The sequence below is a fragment of the Pyxicephalus adspersus genome, chromosome 10 (genome assembly GCF_032062135.1).
Source record: "Pyxicephalus adspersus chromosome 10, UCB_Pads_2.0, whole genome shotgun sequence".
Taxonomy (NCBI): Eukaryota; Metazoa; Chordata; class Amphibia; order Anura; family Pyxicephalidae; genus Pyxicephalus; species Pyxicephalus adspersus.
Genome location: NC_092867.1, coordinates 32,147,099 through 32,153,098, shown reverse-complemented (window position 1 = coordinate 32,153,098; position 6,000 = coordinate 32,147,099). Strand labels below are relative to the sequence as shown.

Below are 6,000 nucleotides of genomic sequence, written 5' to 3'. Positions count from 1 at the left end.
AACTCTTCCTGTCCATTACTGTACTTTCTCCACTTGGCACCATGCAATCTTTACACCTTTTCCAGGCTGTACACAAAGAACAATGCTGATGATCTACTCACACACAAATGTAATTCTAGGGAAATAAATGATACAAAAACTGAGCCAGAAAAAATGACATTAATGTTTCCTATTTCCTCCGTTCCAGCAGCATTGGAAAGCAGCAAAGGCTGACAGCACAGTGGACTATTCCAGAGCCAGTGTAATGAAGAAGGAGGAGGCTCTTGTGATTGGCCAGGGGATTCTGATGGCTTCAATGAAGTCAGAGCATACAGACAAGAGCAGAATAATACAGCAGCATGTTGTGTGCCTACAGCAAGGACACTGCATTCTGTGTGCAAGGTAAGTTTCCATCCTTTAACTTGCCTTTTGTTAACTGCAGAGCCTCTGTGACAGCTGCTGTGCCTGAGCACCAGGCCATTGCAGCCATAGCTTATGTTTTATTTCATTTCATTTTAGTTTTATAATATAAATGAAATCCATACTATTCTGCATATTTGTGCCTTCATATTATATTATTGTATCCTTTCTGATTCCTTCAATAAAGTGTTAGCAATGTGTATAAATATTGCAATCCATAATATAAATAAAAATATTTTCTGCTCAGCTATACAATGTTTTAGTTATTCTATGATCAGTGTGATTTTTTTCAGATTCTCTGATACTTATTTCTCAGTACACATTGCAAGCATATGAATTAGTGCTTACTGCTACTGCAGATAAACACTTACTAAGTCAGCAGTGCATAGACTGCAATAGGGCAATGGAGGTAGGAGAATATAACCAGCTATGTTCATTCTGTGGATTTCCTCTCTTTTATATTGATATTCAGCAACCGTCATCTAGCTCCTATCATGCACTTCATCACTTAATAGAATTGTCTGTTTAACTGCTTAGAAAAATGTATCTGACAGGCGCCAGGAGTTGAGTAATGAGCTTTTTGGCCATGTGTGTGATGATTCAATGTAATTGTATTGTAGGGTAGGCTGTATCCCATTGATCCCTGGTCGCCACACTTATATTTTGTATACCCGGACTTAGAATTTAATTCATAGATCATAAAATAAATATTTTACAATCATTGAAATATTATTTTACAATTGCAATATTAACAATACCATACTAGAAAGTCTGCAGCTGTTCAATTATCAATTGAATATTTGCAATAGATTTTAATGCCATATCTGCATTGTGCTAGAATTAGTATGATTTACTAAGTGAAATGTGTATTTCTGTGTGCTTCATTGCTATCGGTTTATACCTGCTCTATGGACCACAGTCATTTTCAGCGTTTGATGCACAAATGCTCAAAATAGAACTTAAATAAAACACGAGCTGCATCTGTCTAATGATTACATCCTGTAACTTCATCTCACTGGTAATTCCGCATCATTCTGCACTGTATTTATCTTTATAAAACCTGGTATACACATTTTCTCATCTGACATAATTACTTTAATATGGTTATGTTCTGCCAGATGTGTAATATTTATTGTCACTGGTAAAAGACAATGTTTGGGATGTTTGAAAACACTTGTGTGTTATGCAGGATCTTTTGGCTCTTTTTCTACCTATTTAGCTACCCTATATGGCCAAAGGTATGTGGACAAACTGTACAGTTCAGGTGTTTGTTTCAAATAAAGGTACTGTTTATGCTATACGTGCTTACACGCTCTCAGGCAAGAATAGAGTGCATGGGTTACAGGTATGTAATATACATAGTGTAGGGGTCAAGAGTATTTAATGTATATCGTGTAGGGATCCAAAGTATGTATAGTATATGGTGCACGGGTCAAGAGTATGTAACATATATTTTGCATTGGTCAGGGGTATATATTAAACACCTAGCAGGATTCTGATGTTTGTAAAGCACATAATGCAGCACTGTGGTGTTTGTAATGTTTACAGTGAATGGTTCAGAAGTATGTAACATACATAGTGCAGGGGTTAGGTAAATATATTTTACTAAGGGCAGAGGCTTTGTAAATGCTATGTACTGAGTGTGCTGTTGAATGTATGTAACTTACTCGGTGCAGGGACAGGTTTGTGTAATACAGTGAGTACAGGGGTCAGGTGTATGTAACTCGGTAGCATGGTCAGGTGTATGTAATGTACTGAGTGCAGGGATTAGAATTATATACAACCCAGTACACAGCACCTTTTATTTCACCATCACGACAATTCATGAAACCCCATCAGATGCATTCATTCTTTTTTTGTTCAATTTTAATGAAACCATTGAAGTTTAGCCTCAGGGGGCTTGTTTTTAGCTGGTCTCCTGCTCCTGAAGTCCAGCTGCTTCAGAGTTTTGTTGTGTGTTCAGAGATGCACTTCTGTGCAACTCCATTGTATCGATTTGTTTTCTGTGTTATCGCTGCCTTTCTATCAATGCAAACCAGTCTGGCCAGTCTTCTCTACTCTCTGGCATCAACAAGACATTTTCACACAACAAATTGCAACTCACAGAATATTTTCCATTTTTTTGGACCATTAGCTGTAAACCCTAGAGATGGTTGTGCATGAAAGGCCCAACAGATCAGAAGTTTCTGAAATACTCTTGGCACCAACAACTTTGCCATGATCAAAATTACTTTTACCACTTTTCCTCCCTCCATTCCGGAACTTGGTTTGAACTTTAGCAAGTTGTCTTGACAATACCTACATGACTAATTGCATTGAGCTGCTGCAGTGTGATTGGCTGATTAGATTTTTTCATTAACAAGAGTTGAACAACAGAGTACCTAATAAAATGGTCAGTGAGTTTATCTCATCACTCCATTTTTCACCAAACATATATTGTAACAGACATTTGCCCAATTAATTATTGTGAAGTGTGTTTGTTTGTTGTAATGGTGGCAAATTAAACATAGCACAGAACAAGGAAGGATTTAATGAAAGGAAATGCTTGTTAATAAGAAAGCGTGTAAGAATGTAATATAAATACACAAATCTGTAATTAAAAGAGTTGCATTCATGCATTGGCCATGACGAATCAAACCATGGTCCTGAAAATAGCTGCAGCTCTGCATCGCTAGTAAATACACCTCTGATGCACATGTACCTAGCGGAAACACATTAAGGAGTCATCCTCTGGAGTGCAATAATGGGTTATAAAGGAAAAAAGAGGCTGAAAAAGGAGTTTGGTTATCTTACCTATAAAAGTCACATGATCGGCTTCTGCAATCAAACTTTGTGTTAGGCAAAGAAAGCTCTAGAAAGCAAAAGATTCAATACTGTTACCTTATTTTAATGAATGAGTTGCAGTGTTGAGAAATACCGCGGTGCCCCTCAGCATTTGTCCTGTGTAAGACTAGATTGGTAGGCTTTCTAGAATGTTTTGTGTTATAGCACCAAATTCAATACAAATGGTTCCCACTCAAGTTATACATTGAATTCCAGCATTTAGGATTATACCAGCTAATCACACAATATTAATAATTAATGCAATCAGCAAAAATAAGTATATTTTTCCTTGCCTCTCATTATGGACTATGAATAGTAGTTATTGTTATTATGCTTTGACTTTATGCTTGGTTTTATGCTCATTCTTTAATTGAATACATCTGTTGGGTCTATGCCAATAATTCTACTGATCAACAATAATTTTCATTTACATTTTTCTTTGTTATAAAAGTTAACCAGTTATGGTAACCCTGTAACTTTTTGCTGATTTTCCAATACATACAAGAGCATTCACGTTACTTGTTCAAAGGAACGACTTGTATAAATTGTTGTGAAAATGTTTTGTGTGGGCTGTAATCTGTGCTGCAAGGTTGGCTCTAATGAAAACTCCAGCCTGCCATTCTTGTAACTTCGCTGTTGGTACCATTTAATGGAATTGAATTTAGGGAGCGCATTTCTATTCAACAACAGATTTTGCCCTTATAAACATTCTATATTGCTAGCTAATGCTTTACACACGTATTCCGCCTTCTCAGTATATCTGTCTTGTGTGGAGAATAGAGGGGGAGCTTAAACTGCGGCTTATTGAGCTTCTGTTTAATACATATTAGAATTATATAATGTGCTAATAGTTCTTGATGGAGAAATTTATTTTAGGGTCCTACTGTGTGACCCCTGATATTTCTTTAAAGAGTACCTGTCACTGCCTAAGTACTGCGACATAAAGTACTTCTCATTCTGGCAATTACACTTACCCATTGGCTTTAGTACTTTATTGCTGGTGGGAAAAGGCCAACAGATAGGCAACTGCCATTTGCAAAATGGATGGAAGCAATGCCAGCTGCTATGTTAATCTAACGAAAGGTTTCCTTTAACACATTATATTTACCTCTAACCGACCTTTGCAGAGGTAATTCATCAAACAGATCACAACTATATAATTTCCTTTGATATATAATTACTCAATGCCACATCCCCTATATTCAAACTGCACAATTAGAAGCAAAACTTACGGGACTTTGAAGGCATGTGTTGCAAACAATATAATATAATTCAATTATACAGTATTAAAAGCATAAAAAAACACTTTATTTGTATCAGTTAAGATACAGGAAAAACAGTTATGAATTAGAGTTACATATCCATATCACATGTGTTCTCTACAAATATTCTACAAGTATTGTAGTTCTCTATATTCCAGATGAAGCGGACTGTGCTCCGCGAAACGTGTGGAATATTTATAGAAACTACGTGTGATATGTATATGTAACTCAGAACTCCAAATAAAGGACCACCAAAATTATTTGGTGGTCCTTTATTGTCACTGAACAAAAGGAAGGTGGAAGGTAGAAAATGTATGCTTTTAGACATTTTTAGCTGCTTGATTAAAGGGAACATTCAATCAACATATAACACCAAGTCAATAAACTTGTTGGATATCAGCTTGTCCATTTTTGCATTGAGGAGATTGGCAACAAAAGTTGCACAATATTGTAATTAAAAATTCATCCATTAATTTTCACCATGCACGTTTTTTTCACACTTTCACTTGGGAAACCTTTGAATTAGATTTAATTGCAAATGTTACATACAAATAGAAGATAAATTAAAGTGTGAGATATTCTTGCCTTGTGGAACCGGTCTGATGAGCACTCATTCTGGCTGCTATCAAGTAAGATAGTGAGAGCGTTCCACATTCGGAATATCTGGGAATATAGAGAGTAAACAACAAGAACCAACCTGTAAGACCAGTCATGTTAATGATAATGGGATGTTGATGGATGTGGAATATCTTGTTTTGCAGAAGGGGGGTGTGGGATAGGTTTTGTGCTGTGATGTGTTATAAATACCAATTTAAGTATAGATGAATGTGTTTTTTTCTATATTGATCTCTGACACCTTAATATTGTGTTTCAGGTTTCAACTATCAGTATTACCCTAGGGTCACCAAGTATATTTAACCTTATGCTGAACAATGACATTTGGAGAAAAGGCATAGGCTGCGTACATACGTTAGATTTTTGTTGTTGGAAAGGATATTTCACAATCCTTTTTAACCATAAAAGACTGAAAGATGCATGAACCAGCACTGAGAGGGGAAGGAGGACAGAGTGGCACCCTGCTGTGCTCTCTCTCCTTCACTCGTATTATGACCATTCATCTTTCATAGATCTGCCAGGACAGATTCATGAACTACATCGGATGAGCGCTGTACACACTTCAGATTCTCGTCCCATGAGACGAGAATCATCTGACAGGTGTATGTAGCCCTAAATCTGGTTATAGACAATTCTTACTTGAAAATAACTGTGATAAAAAAAGACTTGTGATTTAGACCACAATGTATGTGGTTCATTGTTTTCAATGGCTGCATTTCTATACTAATGTTTTCTACTATTTCTATTGTTATTTGACTAATAAGTAATCGGTGCAAAGCACACATGTGAAGTATCATTGTAAAGAGAAAGCCCAGCACTAGATGCTGTCTATCAGACCGGCTTTCTGTATCTGCAACTTTCCTATGGAGTTTTTAGCCTGATGTACGTTTTGGCTGATGAA

General features: G+C 36.5%; 1 protein-coding gene across 1 annotated transcript in view; it reads left to right on the top strand.

Annotated features, from left to right (window-relative positions):
* Window positions 1-301: 301 nt before the first annotated feature.
* Window positions 302-6,000, top strand: part of SORBS1 (sorbin and SH3 domain containing 1) — a 223,109-nt gene continuing 217,410 nt past the window's right edge. Inside the window, exon 1 of the mRNA XM_072425107.1 lies at window positions 302-381. The gene's annotated coding sequence lies outside the window, so the exon portion shown is untranslated. The remainder of the gene's footprint in view (window positions 382-6,000) is intronic.